The sequence below is a fragment of the Eubalaena glacialis genome, chromosome 15, assembly GCF_028564815.1.
Source record: "Eubalaena glacialis isolate mEubGla1 chromosome 15, mEubGla1.1.hap2.+ XY, whole genome shotgun sequence".
NCBI lineage: Eukaryota > Metazoa > Chordata > Mammalia > Artiodactyla > Balaenidae > Eubalaena > Eubalaena glacialis.
This window is the reverse complement of record NC_083730.1, coordinates 40,505,536-40,523,543: the sequence shown is the minus strand read 5'-3', so window position 1 is coordinate 40,523,543 and position 18,008 is coordinate 40,505,536.

Sequence of the window (18,008 nt, the reverse complement as noted above, 5' to 3'; positions counted from 1 at the left end):
GTAGAAGCACTGAAATTCTGTATGACAGGCTGCTCTTGAGGTATTTTCAACTTAGTTGGAATCAGGATTTGCCAGAAATGTTGTGAGACAGCTTGTTTAAGTGAAATTTCCTGCTCAGTTTCTTTTTTTATGGGAGAAGGAGAAAGAGAAAAAAAAAACACATGATTTTCGGATGGAGTTCATCTGTGCTGGACTGAGAGGAACCAACGCGTAAGGATCTTCAAGTTCTTTAGAAACTTTGGCAAAGTCTTAACCCACCTGAGAATTCTTAAGATTGAATGTTTGAAGTGTGATTCTAAATTAATAACACTGACATCACAAATTTCTCCCACAAATCAATCTCTCACTCCTCAAAAATGTTCTGTTTACAAATTGCTCAGTCTTTCTATGGTTTAAAAAAAAAAAAAAAAAAAAAAGAGCTGGAAGTGTTCTTTTACTATTATACTTATAAATTACTGGAAGATTGTCTTTATTTCTTTTCAGGCCTCACATTGGAAGGGAAATTTTAGACACCTTACTATTTGGTTAATATTTTACATGTCAATTTTTCAATTCAAACCAGGGAACCAGAGAAGGGTATGAATAAAACTTAAGCTATAGGTGCACATTTAGAAAAAAGAAAGAGCAAAGGATGAATATGTATGAAACATATTTAAAATGCCATATTTATGAGGAGAGGAAAAATATTGGAGCCTTGCTTTCCCTTTACATATTTTCAAAACACCACATGGGATTGAGTGGGACCAAGTGAAAAGTATAAAATTTGTTGAGTGTGGCGGGAAGGCATTTGAGTGTGGCGGTGAAGTAACAAGTGGCAACGTGAATTGTCTGGGGCTGATGGGTGAGAAGACACACTGAGGCCTTGGGATTAAGTAAAGACATACATTCTCTAGTCTGCTTTTCAACGGGACATTTGATAGGATGCTTGCTCTCTTTCTATGTCAGTATATTTCATTCTAGAGGCTGAGAGTGGCAAGGCCACCAGTTGCTTCTCAAGGGGCCAGGAGATGTGCTTGCTTTTGCATCTGTAACATCCTTATTGCCTCTGTGCCAGCGCTGTATCTGCACCAAATCCCAGTGGTGGTAACAGCAATGCCACTTTGTTGCAATAGACTGTGAAAGGGAAGAAAAGGCCAGAGGAAACAGTCAATTTGAGGGATTGTAACGCAGTTGGCAATCATTTCATTCATTCTGTGCTCAGGCCTGTCATAGGCCCTGAGTGGTTGAAACAAGAAATGGAGGAGACAGGGCTGCCCTCTCCAATGCAACAATTTCACATATTCATGACCAAACCATGAAACAACACATGAGCTCAGGAGACATGGACAGAGGAGTTAGTGTTCATGAAGAAGGTTCTGATTAAATAGGTATGAACAGCTGTTATTTACTATTATTTGTGAGTTCATCCAGCAATAAACATGAATAATGCAGATCCATGTATTAGCATAGAAGATCTCTAATACATATGGTTGAGTAAAACAAAAAAGCTTCAATTTAAGACCTATAATGTAATACCACTTGGTATCGTTATCAATCAACTTAACAAATCTATATATTTCTAACTTATAATGATAAAAATTCACAGAAGAGAATGGAGTGGCATGAACAAAATGGTTACCACTGTGAAGAGACTGGGTTATGGTGAGGGCCTGGTCAGAAGTATTTTTGTATCTCGTTACTTTAAGGCATTTATGTACTAACTGAATTAAATAAGCAAATTAAAAATAATTAAAACAAGTGAACTATGGGTATAAATAAATAAAACTTATTTACCAGCATTACCCCCTCCCCATCATACACATAAAAACAAAGGCATTCACCTTTGGGTTCCTTATTTTCTGTCTAGAGAGATGAGATTTATAGATTGAGTTTGTATTTTGACAAAATGAAATATTCTCTTTTCTTTATTTCTGTAAAATTTTTCTTCCGAGTTCTCTACCACACCTCTCTTTTTTTTCCTTCCCTTTCCTGGTCTCTCTTCTTCCTTCTCAATTCCATCATTGTGTTGTTCTCTAAGGTTTGTCTTCAGCCCCTCTCCCTTTTTCTGGAAACTTCTACCCATTCCCACAGAATGAATCAAAGATAACCTTGAACAGAATGACTTTCTTAATCTGGTTCCAGCTTCAGTTTTCCTACTTTGTTGGGCATCTCCCCTTGCATGTTCTGTTACTATTTTGGGCTCAGTTTTTTCTAAACCTAAATTCATTTCCCCCCACTCCCAATGGGTTTTTTATTCTTGATTTCTACCAAAGATTTTGCCATTTTTTCAGTTTCCCAGACTTAGGAGCCTAGTTTACTCTGTAATTACCCCTTTCTTGGTTTCCTTATGATTCACAACTTCCCATCCAGTCTTTCTTTGCATCTATGCTTTCAGCTTCATCTGTATATTTCCTTATTAGATTCTGTCAACCAAAAGCAGAACCAAAAACAAAGTGAGAAATTGAGCTACTTCTTTTAGCAACTGATGGCCTCCAAATGTTTTGTCTGATCTACGTTGGTTATTTTGGTTTGAATTGCATGGTTACTACTTTTTCACTCTCAGTTATTAATCAATCACCAAGAATTTACCAAGTGCCAGTTTTACAATCAGCCATGGGAGATATTACAGGCATAAAAGATATGGGCTCTTCTTCTAAGGAGCTAATTGATGAAAGAAATCATCAATACATAATCATCAAGTGGCTTGAAATACATTTCACAGTAGCATAGAAAATGCACAAAATGCAGTGAAAAAACCATAATTCTGCCCCCCATCACTTCTTTACTTCCACAAGCATTAACTATCTACTATGTGGCAGGCACTAATCCAGGAGTTGGGAATATGGCACAAATATGTCAGATAATGCCTTGCCCTTGTGGGACTTCTATTCAAGGCAGGGAAATAGATACTAAATAGGTAGTAAGCAAGTAATTAAGATGATTTCTGAGAGTAATAAATGCTATAGGAGAAAATAATACAGGGTGATATGACAGAAAGGGCCTGCAGATGAAATTTAGCTAGAAAGGTCAAGGAAACTCTGTCTGAAGAGCTGATATTCGAGTTGAGAACTAAATGTCAAAAGGAGTCAGCTATGGGGAAATCTGGAGGTAGAGGGTCCTAGGCTGGGATTACTCCAAGAGCAAATGTGCAAGATGGACACGAGCTTGGTGTGCTTGAGGAATTGCCGTATGAAAGAGGCACTCAAGAATGATGAGAAACAGGGACTTCCCTGGTGGCGCAGTGTTTAAGAATCTACCTGCCAATGCAGGGGAAACAGATTCGACCCCTGGTCCAGGAAGATCCCATATGTTGCGGAGCAACTAAACCTGTATGCCACAACTACTGAAGCCCACACGCCTAGAACCTGTGCTCAGCAACAAGAGAAGCCACTACAATGAGAAGCCCGTGCACCACAACGAAGAGTAGCCCCCACTCACCACAACTAGAGAAAACCCGCGTGCAGCAATGAAGACCAAATGCAGCCAAAAATAAATAAATAAATAAATTTATTAATTAATTAATTTATTTATAAAAAGGGTGTATTTAAAAAGAAAAAAAGAATGATGAGAAACAAACAGACAGGGTTGTATTGAATACCATGGGCCACACATCAGTTGACAGTTGGGAAGCTAGAACAGGACCTGTTTAGAAGGAGTAAAGTAAGTTCAGAAGGAAATTTCATAAATGTCCTCTCCATGACCATGCCTTGATGAGCAAGCAGCCCTTTCTGACCACACAGACTGTGAAAAGCCCCTGGAGAACCCTCCTTCTGCTCCCACCACAAACATGTTTCTATGGAGCAGCATTTAAGTCAGATGGATAAGCGGGGGAAAGAAGAAGGAATTGACCAGGGAAGGGAAAAGCAAAGTGAATCAACAACACTTTCCTAAACGGTTTCCAGAGACATTTATCTATGCGAGAATGAGATGTTTGATATCCTGGTTGAGTAAGTTCTTGATTCTAGGTCATCAATTATGATAATAGAACAAATCAAAAAAGTTTCCAGCAAACAGAAATTCTTCATTTCCTGGCTTCTACTCAAGTTTATTGATTGGGCTATTGGGTAAAATGATAAATTTCATGTAGAAATGCTAGAAAAGCTTTTGGCTAGGTCCCTTGCTCTTTCCAATCTCAAAAGTGGTTCAAGGTGCCTGTGACAATTTGAATCATTTATTCCCCCTCTCCTTTGATTATAGAAAAGGCCAGGGCTTCATAGATAAAATTACCTTCACTCTTGTCATAGGAGAAATGGCCAAACATGTGTAGCCATATATATTATATATTGAACTGAAAGTATCTACAACCTTCATTTTCTTCCAAAATATTCCTTCCACTTGTCTTCTAAGATGCTAAAATTGCTTATCACTAAAATCCTTTTCCTTGAAGTTATATAACATAGATTCCTTTTTTGATAAATATATATTCCCAAGAGAGGAGGGAGGGCTCTCGTTGTGTGACTCACTCATCATTCTGAATAGTAAAAATTACATAAGATTTGGAGTCCAAAGTTCAAGGTCCAGCTCCTCCTCTTGCTAGCTGTGTGACTTGGCAAATTGTTTAATTTGTTAAACAAGTTTCTTCCTCTGCTAAGCCTAAACTTCATCTGAGGTGTAAATGAGTATGTGTTGTAGTTTTGTAAATGTTAAAACATCAAATAAATGGAACTGTTGTAAATATTATCAATTGATTAGTAGAGATTTGTTTTTAAGATTTACTTTATTATCCTATGGAAGGTACTGTACTGGAATTTTGAAAGGATTTTGAACAGAAAATCCTGTGGCCTTTGGGTAAATTTGGAATATAAAAAGAATACTGTTTAGTGATTACTTACTCTGTGTTGGAGAAAATGCTAAATGCCTTACATATCTTCTCATTTCATCCTTACAACAGCCTGATGAGGTATAGTTACAGCCAAAATAAAGTGAGGAAATCAGGGTTCTATAAGTTAATGTACTTCCTTAAGGTTATATATTAGTAACCAGTAGAGGTCTTCAAAGCTCAAGTGCTTAGGCAATCAGTAGCCCTGCCTTCCACTCCCCACAGTGCACCAATGCTGGGTTTTAGAAGGAAGCCAGGGCTGCAAAATCTGAGAAATTAGAACTTAAGGTGAGTATCTATTGAAGGTGATGTGAGATAGGAGAAAAGTGCTCACTTAGAGAGCAAGTTTGCTCATATTCTTCCCAGTTTTGTTGGTAAGCATCACTTTGTAAATATGCACATTTTTTTCTGATTCCAATATTCTTCTTTACTGTATATTTGGTCCTAAGATATAAAGGTACCTCCAAATCTCCATTCTTTCCAATATAATTACCTCTTAGACTCCATTCTGTGACTTGTATCCAAAGAAAGAGTATCATGATCTTTGTCACCTTTCTTATCTCCCCCTCTCCCATAAGTACCTGGTTTTATCTTTGAACCGTTATGTTATACCCCAACACTCTAACCTTCCACTTACAAGATAGTAATTTTGCTAAGAGCAATAAGTGACAGGAGAAAAGAGCGTCAACTGGTGCTGAAATAAAGGATTCTGAGCAAGTGACAGAGACCTGACTAAAAGCTACAGCAGAGATGATGGAATCCAAGGAAACACCCTCTCTTTTGTGAATGGAGATTTCCTTGTAAAAAGTACTATTTGCTTCCTGGTCTTAATTATTTCATGTGACTATTATCTTCCAAGTAATTGTTCTAAATTCTTTAAGAAGAAGGCCATGAATTGAATTTCTATGCAATTCTTACAGTGTCTAGCCAAGGTTTGGGGGGAAAGTGTTCATTTCTCTGTAAATTATGATGAATGAATTGCATGCATACATACATGAATGAATGAATTTCTCTCCTTGTGATGGTATAGCAGCATGGCATTTATAATTATGCCCATGGCATTTTAGTTGGTTTAGTGACTCTTTATTGGACAATTACTGCACAATTGATTTCTATACCTCTCAACCACCATTTAAAAAGTCAAATTTTAGAGAGCAAAATGACTGTCTGTTTGCAGAAATGTCTTTCCTTTCCTCAAGAAAACCCAGGCTCTTACCTTCTTCTACCTATGTCTGAAAATCTGCCCTAAGTAATAAAAATGATTGAAAGGCACCTTGAAAATACAAAGTGCCATCTAAATGCTAACTGAGGCAATAATAAGACAGTAATAATAAACTGTTTTCTGATAAACATCACTTTCAAGCCCAGGGGAGATATTTTGCAGGGGGAAAGGAGAATAGGTCCTGTGCTTGTCCCTGGGCCATGCCTCGCTCTGAATCGTACTGTTCTCCTCCATTTGGGCATCATCATTTGCAATGGTCATGAAACAGTACTGGGTGTAAAATTATTCTCATCACCCACGTTGTGGAAAGCAATGCGTAGCCAAGAAATCCATTCCCTGACAATCGCCAGGGTTATTTCACTCAAGCTGATTGTTTAGAAAATAAATGAACTTAGGAGGGAGTGCACAAGGACTGCTCAGCTCCCCTTGGTCTCAGCTTGGCCCCTGATATAGCTGCAGCATCCACTCCAGTTTTGTTCAGCCCTGCACCAAGTTGTATCAAGGAGCTGACTCACTGGGAACCCAGAGGAGTTATCACCTAATATGATTGGATTTGAGAGGCTTTCAGGAGTCTCCTTGCCATGGACCTCCTCTCTGTGTCTATACCCCTTTCTCTGATGAGAAATATGAAAGCAAAGACAGAGAGCATGGGCTTAGGGAAGAGTTAAATGGGAGACTGGGAGAAGAAAAGGATCCAGAGAATAAAATGTCGATCTAGGAGTGCATACCTGTAAGAAATGCAGAGGGTTTTCTAGGAGAAGTAGTCACCCCCAGAACCCTGCAAGGCAGAGAGGAGGCACACTGGGCTTTGGCAACAGAAAGAGAGGAAGGATACATGAAAAGGGGAAGTCCAGGTATGACGACAGTGTTGTCCATACTGATTTTGTATGAATGATATTCTCTCCTGATGAACATTTACAGAAAAATCATTCTCATTCTCCCAGTTGGACCCCTCTTTTTTGGCTAAGATCCCATGGTACTCCTTCGTTCTCTCCTTATCTCTCTGTAGAGTCCAACTGGACACGTCCTTTTCACAGCTGTCTACTCCACCTGGACGTCCCACAAGCAACTCACTACTTATCCAAAAGGACTCAATACTTTCAGCTTCCCTGAGCTACTTCTTTCCCTGATTTCCTCCCTGCAGTGACTTGAGGTCACTATTCCCTGTCATCAAAATCTAGTTGTCATTCTTACTTCCTTCCCCCTTTCCTGCTGCCTGCTTCCCTTGTGGACCAAAATGCCTGATTCATCCCTTCCTTTCCATTCCCAGTGTTACTCCTAAATATCAACACTTTGAGGTAAAAGATCATGGCATGATCTGAGCTGGGTTTACCTCCATTCTATAGGCTGGGAGAGGGACTGCTGTGAAGTTGGGACCTTTTTCTCGGGCAGAGGAGGGGGTCTCTGAAAGAAGTTGAGTTTAAGTGAAACCCCTTTTAGAGATATAAAGACAGAAAACAAGCTTTCATTTATTATCATACATACATTTCAGGCCTGAGATCAAACATACAAGGATTTAAAAATATATAACATTTATGGCTTTCAGTTTTTTATGGCTTTGTTATTCCTGTACCTATTCCCCTGGATTATTAGCAATACAATCCTCATAAGGAACGGACCTGAGTGCTTATTTCAGTGGTAGTAAGGAACTGGGCTGCTGGGAGGAAGATGAAGGATGCATGCAGTCTTGGGGAGAAGAACCCTAAGAGACAGAGTGGGTGGTGGGAGCTACCAAGGACAGGGAAGAGTAGAAGCAAGCTGTATTTCTGTATTCCTCACTCTTCTGCCCCCAGCAAGAAATACATAGAGCAAAGGCAAGGCCAATGGAATTCTTAGGACAAAGTCACTGCATATAAAACACTTCACATATGCTCTCTCTAGTATGCATTTTAACTCTTCATTTAGGCATACTTATTTTTTTATCTCAAATAAGGAAACTGGGGATCCGTGGCTTTATTTGACACCTATTATTTTCCCATGATCAATGTCCCTTCCCATATCTCTATTCCTATTAGTTTTTTCATCTGGTGAGGCTGTCAATCATCTAGTCCTACTTCTTCTGCTCTAAGTCTATACATCTGATCCAGGCTGACTAATCAAAATATTCCATTCCTCTGGTGAGGAGTCTAGAATGGCCTTGTAACCCAATGACCAAAATCCTTTCTCAGGGATTGATGGAGATACTTTGAAAGAGTGATGTCTCTCTTTCTAGGACATGAGTAGGCAGGGCCATGTAGGTTCAGAAATTCCCATGGTCGTCTTTGCTGCCTTGTGGAATGAACATACTGAGAATTAAATCAGAGAAAAATTGAGCCAGGAGACATGATGGAGACAATGACAGAGATGAAGGCAATGATGGAGCTCCTTAGAGACCTCATGCCTTGGCTTCCCTCAGACCTTTTCCCAAACATCACCTTCTCTAACCACCTGGTAAAAAAAAAAAATAACCAATCCTGTCTGGCCCAACCTTATGCTGTTTTTCTCCATATCATTTAACACCATCTGTCATGTTATATATTTAGAAATTGTCTACTTTGTTCACTGTTGTATCTTCAACACCTAGAACAACTCTTTACCCAAAGAAGGCAACCAGCCAATATTTGTGGAATGAATAAATGAGTCATTTGCACTACTGGATCCAGTCCTGACTAAAGGAGTCCTCAGCCCTTGGATTTCCCAGTCACTAAAGCTGATATAGTCTTTTTTCTAAAATGCAAGCTTGAGTTGAATTTTTGACACTTGGAAATAAGAGCTGTGACTAATAAGAAGGTGGAGTGCCATGTCCATAGTCCCACAGCTGGTCTGAGATAGAGCCATGGATGAACCCAAGTCTCACAGACTCGGAACCACTGCTTTTCTACATGCCAGTGTCTCCTTGGGGTGTGATCCATTTACTCCCTGACATTACATGATGAGGGACTTTGAGAAATCATTTTCTCTCAGCAACTGAGACATTGGTCAGCTGAGGAGGGGAAAAGGCTCAAAAGGTGGAAGTAGGAGTCTGAAGCTAACTGTACATTAGGAAGGATCCGAATGTGATGATTTCTTATGATTTACCTTTGTCCAAACTGGTTATTTTTTTTTCTTAACATCTTTATTGGAGTATAATTGCTTTACAATGGTGTGTTAGTTTCTGCTGTATCACAAAGTGAATCAGCTATATGTATACATATATCCCCATATCCCCTCCCTCTTGCATCTCCCTCCCACCCTCCCTATCTGACCTCTCTAAGTGGTCACACAGCACCAAGCTGATCTCCCTGTGCTATGCAACTGCTTCCCACTAGCTATCTACTTTATATTTGGTAGTGTATATATGTCCATGCCACTCTCTCACTTCATCCCAGCTTACCCTTTCCCATCCCACTGTCCTCAAGTCCATTCTCTATGTCAGCGTCTTTATTCCTGTCCTGCCCCTAGGTTCCTCAGAAACATTTCTTTTTCTTTGTAGATTCCATATATATGTGTTAGCATACTGTATTTGTTTTTCTCTTTCTGACTTACTTCACTCTGTATGACTGACTCAAGGTCCATCCACCTCACTACGAATAACTCAATTTCATTTCTTTTTATGGCTGAGTAATATTCCATATGTGCCACATCTTCTTTATCCATTCATCTGTTGATGGACACTTAGGTTTCTTCCATGTCTTGGCTATTGTAAATAGTGCTGCAGTGAACCTTGTGGTACATGGCTCTTTTTGAATTATGGTTTTCTCAGGGTATATGCCCAGTAGTGGGATTGCTGGGTCATATGGTAGTTCTATTTTTAGTTTTCTAAGGAACCTGCATAATGATCTCCATAGTGCATGTATCAACTTACATTCCCACCAACAGTTCAAGAAGGTTCCTTTTTCTCCACACCCTCCCCAGCATTTATTGTTTGTACATATTTTGATAATGGCCTTTCTGACCTGTGTGAGGTGATACCTCATTGTAGTTTTGATTTGCATTTCTCTAATGGTTAGTGATGTTGAGCATCCTTTCATGTGTTTGTTTTGGCCATCTGTATATCTTCTCTGGAGAAATGTCTATTTAGGTCTTCTGCCCATTTTTGGGTTGTTTGTTTTTTTGATATTGAGCCGCATGTGTTGCTTGTATATTTTGGAGATTAATCCTTTGTCAGTTGTTTTGTTTGCAAATATTTCCTCCCATTCCGAGGGTTGTCTTTTCGCCTTGTTTATAGTTCCCTTTGCTGTGCAGAAGCTTTTAAGTTTCATTAGGTCTCATTTGTTTATTTTTGTTTTCATTTCCCTTTCTCTAAGAGGTGGGTCAAAAAGGATCTTGCTGTAACTTATGTCATAGAGTGTTCTGCCTATGTCTTCCTCTAAGAGTTTGATGGTGTCTGGCATTACATTTAGGTCTTTAATCCATTTTGAGTTTATTTTTTTGTATGGTGTTAGGGAGTGTTCTAATTTTATTCTTTTACATGTAGCTGTCCAGTTTTCCAGCACCACTTATTGAAGAGGCTGTCTTTTCTTATGTGCATGGGTCTGTCTCTGGGATTTCTATCCTGTTCCATTGATCTATATTTCTGTTTTTGTGCCAGTACCATACTGTCTTGATTATTGTAGCTTTGTAGTATAGTCTGAAGTCAGGGAGCCTGATTCCTTCAGTTCTAGTTTTCTTTCTCAAGATGGCTTTGAGTATTTGGGGTCTTTTGTGTTTCCATACAAATTGTGAAATTTTTTGTTCTAGTTCTGTGAAAAATGCCTATGGTAGTTTGATAGGGATTGCACTGAATCTGCAGTTTGCTTTGGGTAGTAGAGTCATTTTCACAATGTTGATTCTTCCAGTCCAAGAACATGGTATATCTCTCCATCTATTTGTATCATCTTTAATTTCTTTCATCAGTATCTTACAGTTTTCTGCATACAGGTCTTCTGTCTCCTTAGGTAGGTTTATTCCCAGGTATTTTATTCTTTTTGTTGCAATGGTAAATGGGAGTGTTTTCTTAATTTCTCTCTCTGGTTTTTTGTTGTTAGTGAATAGGAATTGGAGAGATTTCTGTGCATGAATTTTGTATCCTGCAACTTTACCAAATTCATTAATTAGCTCTAGTAGTTTTCTGGTAGCATCTTTAGGATTCTCTATGTAGAGTATCATGTTATCTGCAAACAGTGACAATTTTACTTCTTCTTTTCCAATTTGGATTCCTTTTATTTCTTTTTCTTCTCTGATTGCTGTGGCTAAAAATTCCAAAACTATGTTGAAAAATAGTGGTGAGAGTGGGCAACCTTGTCTTGTTCCTGATCTTAGTGGAAATGGTTTCAGTTTTTCACCATTGAGAATGATGTTGGCTGTGGGTTTGTCATATATGGCCTTTATGATGTTTAGGTAAGTTCCCTCTATGCCTACTTTCTGAAAAGATTTTATCATAAATGGGTGTTGAATTTTGTCAAAAGCTTTTTCTGTATCTATTGAGATGATCATATGGTTTTTACCCTTCAATTTGTTAATTTGGTTTACCACATTGATTGATTTGCGTATATTGAAGAATTCTTGCATTTCTGAGATAAACCTCACTTGATCATGCTGTATGATCCTTTTAATGTGCTGTTGGATTCTGTTTGCTAGTATTTTGTTGAGAATTTTTGCATCTATGTTCATCAGTTATATTGGCCTGTAGTTTTGTTTTTTTGTGACATCTTTGTCTGGTTTTGGTATCAGGGTGATGGTGGCCTCATAGAATGAGTTTGGGAGGGTTCCTCCCTCTGCAATATTTTGGAAGAGTTTGAGAAGGATGGGTGTTAGCTCTTCTCTAAATGTTTGATAGAATTCGCCTGTGAAGCCACCTGGTCCTGGGATTTTGTTTGTTGGAAGATTTTTTATCACAGTTTCAATTTCATTACTTGTGATTTGTCTGTTTATATTTTCTATTTCTTCCTGGTTCAGTCTCAGAAGGTGTGTTTCTCTAAGAATATGTCCATTTCTTCCAGGTTGTCCATTTTATTAGCATATAGTTGCTCGTAGTAATCTCTCATGATCCTTGTGTTTCTGCAGTGTCAGTTGTTACTTCTCCTTTTTGATTTCTAATTCTATTGATTTGAGTCTTCTCCCTTTTTTACTTGAGGAGTCTGGCTAATGGTTTTTCAGTTTTTTTTATCTTCTCAGAGAACCACCTTTTAGTTTTATTGATCTTTGCTATCATTTCCTTCATTTCTTTTTCATTTATTTCTGATATGATCTTTATGATTTCTTTCCTTCTGCTAACTTTGGGATTTTTTTGATCTTCTTCCTCTAATTGCTTTAGGTGTATGGTTAGGTTTTTATTTGAGATTTTTCTTTTTTCTTGAGGTAGGATTGTATTGCTGTAAACTTCCCTTTTAGAATTGCTTTTTCTGCATCCCATAGGTTTTGGGTCATCATGTTTCATTGTCATTTTTTCCAGTTATTTTTTTATTTCCTCTTTGATTTCTTCAGCGATCTCTTGGTTATTTAGCAGTGTATTGTTTAGCATCCATGTGATGGAAATTTTTACATTTTTTTTTGCTGTAATTGATATCTAGTCTTATAGCATTGTGGAAAAGATACTTGATTTCAATTTTCTTAAATTTCCCAAGGCTTGATTTATGACCAAAGATATGATCTATCCTAGAGAATGTTCCATGAGCACTTGAGAAGAAAGTGTATTCTGTTGTTTTTGGATGGAATGTCCTATCAATATCAATTAATTCCATCTTGTTTAATGTGTCATTTAAAACCTGTGTTTCCTTATTTATTTTTATTTTCTGTTTGGATAATCTGTCCATTGGTGAAAGTGGGGTGTTAAAGTCCCCTATTATTACTGTGTTACTGTCTATTTTCCCTTTTATGGCTGTTATCATTTGACTTATGTATTGAGGTGCTCCTATGTTGGGTGCATAAATATTTACAACTGTTATATCTTCTTCTTGAATGGATCCCTTGATCATTATATAGTGTCCTTCTTTGTCTCTTGTAATAGTCTTTATTTTAAAGTCTATTTTGTCTGATATGAGAATTGCTACTCCAGCTTTCTTTTGATTTCCATTTGCATGGAATATCTTTTTCCATCCCCTCACTTTCAGTCTGTATTTTTCCCTATGTCTGAAGTGTGTCTCTTGTAGGCAGCATGTATATGGGCCTTGTTTTTGTATCCATTCAGCCAGTCTATATCTTTTGGTTGGAGCATTTAATCCATTTACATTTAAGGTAATTATCCATTTATATGTTCTTATTACCATTTTGTTAATTGTTTTGGGTTTGTTATTGTAGGCCTTTTCCTTCTCTTGTGTTTCCCGCCTAGTGAAGTTCCTTTAGTATTTGTTGTAACACTGGTTTGGTGGTGCTGAACTCTCTCAGCTTTTGCTTGTCTGTAAAGGTTTTAATTTCTCCATCAAATCTGAATGAGATCCTTGCTGGGTAGAGTAACCTTGGTTGTAGGTTTTTCTCCTTCATCACTTTAAGTATATCCTGCCACTGCCTTCTGGCTTGCAGAGTTTCTGCTGAAAGAGCAGCTGTTAACCTTATGGGGATTCCCTTGTGTGTTATTTGTTGTTTTTCCCTTGCTGCTTTTAATATATTTTCTTTGTATTTAGTTTTTGGTGGTTTGATTAATATGCTTCTTGGCGTGTTTCTCCTTGGATTTATCCTGTATGGGATTCTGTAAACTTCCTGGACTTGATTGACTATTTCCTTTCGCATATTAGGGAAGTTTTCAACTATAATCTCTTCAAATATTTTCTCAGTCCCTTTCTTTTTCTCTTCTTCTTCTGGGACCCCTATAATTCGAATGTTGGTGCATTTAATGTTGTCCCAGAGGTCTCTGAGACTGTCCTCAATTCTTTTCATTATTTTTTTTCTTTATTCTGCTCTGTGGTAGTTATTTCCACTATTTTATCTTCCTGGTCCCTTATCCGTTCTTCTGCCTCAGTTATTCTGCTATTAGTCCTTCTAGTTAATTTTAAATTTCATTGATTGTGTTTTTCATCATTGTTTGTTTTCTCTTTAGTTCTTCTAGGTCCTTGTTTAATGTTTCTTGTATTTTCTCCATTCTATTTCCAAAGTTTTGGATCATGTTTACTATCATTACTCTGAATTCTTTTTCAGGTAGACTGCCTATTTCCTCCTTATTTGTTTGGTCTGGTGGGTTTTTACCTTGCTCCTTCATCTGCTGTGTATTTCTCTGTCTTCTCATTTTTCATAACTTACTGTGTTTGGGGTCTTCTTTTCACAGGCTGCAGGTTCGTAGTTCCCGTTGGTTTTGGTGTCAGCCCCCAGTGGTTAAGGTTGGTTCAGTGGGTTGTGTAGACTTCCTGGTGGAAGGGACTGGTACCTGTGTTCTAAAGGATGAGACTGGATCTTGTCTTTCCGGTGGACAAGACCACATCTGGTGTTTTTTTTTTTTTGTGGTGTCTCTGACCTTATTATGATTTTAGGCTGTCTCTCTGCTAATGGGTGGTTTTGTGTTCCTGTCTTGCTAGTTATTTGGCATGGGGTGTCCAGCACTGGAGCTTACTGGTCGTTGAGTGGAGCTGGGTTTTAGCATTGAGTTGGAGATCTCTGGGAGAGCTCTCTCCAATTAATATTACAAAGGGCCGGGAGTTCTCTGGTGGACTAGCATCCTGAACTTGACTCTCCCACCACAGAGGCTCAGGCCTGAAACCTGGCCCGAGCACAAAGACCCTGTCAACCATATGACTGGGTCATCATGGAGAAGATGGACTGAAGCCAGGAGAAAACTCGAGGATGGGAGACCTGTCAGAAGGCTTGTTTGATGAAATCAGGCAAAGGATGGTGACATTCTGTACCCAGGCTCTACTTGTGATGGGGAAAGGGGTGCCTCAGGAAACGAGTGTGCCATTCCACCCAAACTGGTTAATTAATTCACTCTTTTACTAGGGCCAATCGTCTTTATGGAGACATTTTATGATTAATTTAGATTCCTCCAAGCTTTAGCTGGGTCTGAGTCTGGAAAAAAAAAAAAATCCACAGCTTCCTTGTGCCAGGCAGGTCTGTGATGATCAAGTGAAAACTTTATAACTCCTCCCTGGCGTTGGGGGGAAGACAGAGGCATGGTCTACCCTTGATGAGTCTGGGGTTATGTAGCCACAGATAGATTATTCCATATACATTTGAAGTAGAATATACTACTAAACTAAATTTTAGTTATGGATATTTATTTTATTGAGTGAAACCTTTTCCTTACAAACTCCATGGTTTGTCTAAAAGAAATATCATCATTTGACCAAAGCCAGGAAGAGTGAGGCCTAGAGGTCCTTGCACTGAATGAGTAAAGAAGGCTGAAGATTTTCCTCCTGAAAAGTGCTGGCAGAATTAAGACGTCATTAGTCCATTTTTGTGTTCCCAGGATTATTTTCTCTCCAGTTTCTCTTTTCTCTCAGACTCTTTCTTCCCCTTTCAGTACTTGCTCTCAGACCCCTCACTTTTAACAAGCTGAAGTGACCAAAATCAGCCTAAACCACAGCTCTTCCAAGGGAAATGTACACTCTGATCACAAAGGAGTAGTCCATTGAAGCTAAAAGTATGCTTTTCAATAGGGGAATTTTGGGCACAGTGACCAACTGGGGGTACTGGGAGTGCTCACATCCTGACTTCTCCTTATGCCGTCAAAGTTCAATCAATTCATTGCACTGGACATGGAAATTCAAATAGGTCTAGAGAGAGTACTTCAGCCATTTTAATATTACATGTGAGTATTTAGGCTTCCAGGTGATTTTAATGCAACTTGAAGCTGTGGAAGGACATTGCTAGTGTGTGAGCCCTGAGTGGGACAGGTGAGCCCAATGGGCTGAGAAGGCAAGGCTCTTTCAGGGTGAGGTATGGTGTGCTGTTATGCTGGATGTCAATGGTGGGACATCTCCACCTGACCCACCACAGGGAGAATCAGTCTACCCTCCTTCTGGAGGCTTCCCCCAGCATGTGGATGGCTCAGGACATAGTGAATCTCCTATTGTTTTGATTCCCCATCTCCAGTGGCTTTTCTCTTGATCTATCTTAACAGACTCCTTCCAGAACCACATTCTCAACCATCACACTCAGACACACACTCTCTAGATACCACAGATACCACAGCTGGTATCTAGGGCCTCTCTTTGTTTGCCTATACCATTTTTCTTTGAAATATAGAACCTGTTCAATCTCCACATCTGTCTACACTCAGCCCTGCTAGTTATTTAACCTCTCTAATCTTTAATTCCTTCATGTGAAAAAAGGAAATACTAATATTTAGAGCCCACCATGCAGACATTTTGTGAGGATTATATGCATTAACACAAGTAGGTGAGGTTAAGACTTCCTGCAGTGCCTTGGCTTCATTTGGGGTGAGCACCCAACAAGTGGTGGCCTTGGTGGCAGGGATGGTGACTGTGTGTAAAAGTTGAGACACAGGGAAATTGTCTCTATCTTTCCATACCCTCTGTACACACACTTCTTAACTATCCTATCATTGCTGGAGTAGGGAGGAGAGGGCGTCAGAGCCTAGAGCGTGCATGGTGTCAGATTTTCTTAATAGGCAGGTTGCTATTCCAAGTTTTTAATTCTCCCCTGGTATTTCCCTTCTCATTATTGGGCAAAGTCTTGTCCCTGGGGTAAAGCAAGCCATGACTCACCATTTCTCTTTCATCTTCTCCAAGGGAAGACTTGAGTAGGTAATTTAGGTCAGGATCTGCTCTATAAAGCTGGCAACGTTGTCTTTCTCTATTCCTGCAAACATGCCTCAACCTAGCTGCCCCTAGCTTTGGGGCTGGGTAGGGGCACAGGAGGAGTTCCCCTTTAACTTCATATCCAAGCAGCATGCTTGCATTCACCTTTCACCAGACAGACCTACACTGAGATCTCAGCCATAAATAAATGGGTACTTTTACCCTAATGTGAAATCGTTCTTGTGTGTCTAGCTCCCTGGTAGGTCAGTGAGAGGATGGGCCTCATCTAAGGTAGAGTACTGATTGACCATTTTTCTGTGTGTGTGATACTGCCCAAACCTGAATCTTACCTCTCTATAACTCTTACCACCTCCACCTTTATCCCTTCTACCATTACTATTCCAGCGAAACCATACCTTATTCTGCCCAAGGAAATAAAGACCCTTGATTTGTATTTTAAATCATTCTGGTGACAGTATGGAATTAAGTAGGGAAGCAAAAGTCCAAATGATAAATGATAATAGTGTGGTGACTGAGAGGAGAAAACCAAATTAAGAGATAGTAGGGGATGAAATGGAGAATGGAGAGGACATGAGGAAGGGCTACATGAGAGAGAAGGTTATAGGTTCTGGGGATAGATGGCAGTAGTATTTGTCAAACCCAGGAAGTGATCACATTTTAGAAAGAAGATAAAAAGCCACTGAAGAGTACTAGACAATAATGATTCCAGTCTGTAGATCAAGTGTAGGTCAAAATATTGAAATAAGTGCCTCTCTGCAACACCATAATGCCCCAGGCAACAGGTACCTTCTTAACCATGCTAAGTGTGCATGTTTTACAACTTGTACATTCCCTTGCTTGCATTAAAAATTCCCAGTCCAATACATCATTCCTAGTGATGGTTATTATTATGATAAACTAAATCACATTCATATGTTAGTAACCAGTAATAACCAGTATTAGTTTTCCTCTCCCAGCAGCGTTTTAGACACATGGGTTCAACAAAGAAAATTGAATTCTAGTGATAGAAATATTGGTTTTCACCTATTAAGGCAGTGTAAAAATTTTGAAATGCTCAACCCTTAATGTGTGTGTGTGTGTGTTTATATATGTATGTGCATGTATATGTGTATATATATAATCTTTTTGTAATATCCCACCATTGTACCTTGAAGGTGTCACCCACATTTTTAATTGTAGGGCAGACCATGTTGCACTTTCTCATATGCATCATTGCCTTTGTGCTCACTGAATTGGGAAGCAAATCTGTTCCTTCTCCCTCTTTCTCTTCCTACTTATTTATTTATGTAAGATTGATTCTGAATAATGGCTACACTGATAATATACTTCTAATTAAACATTC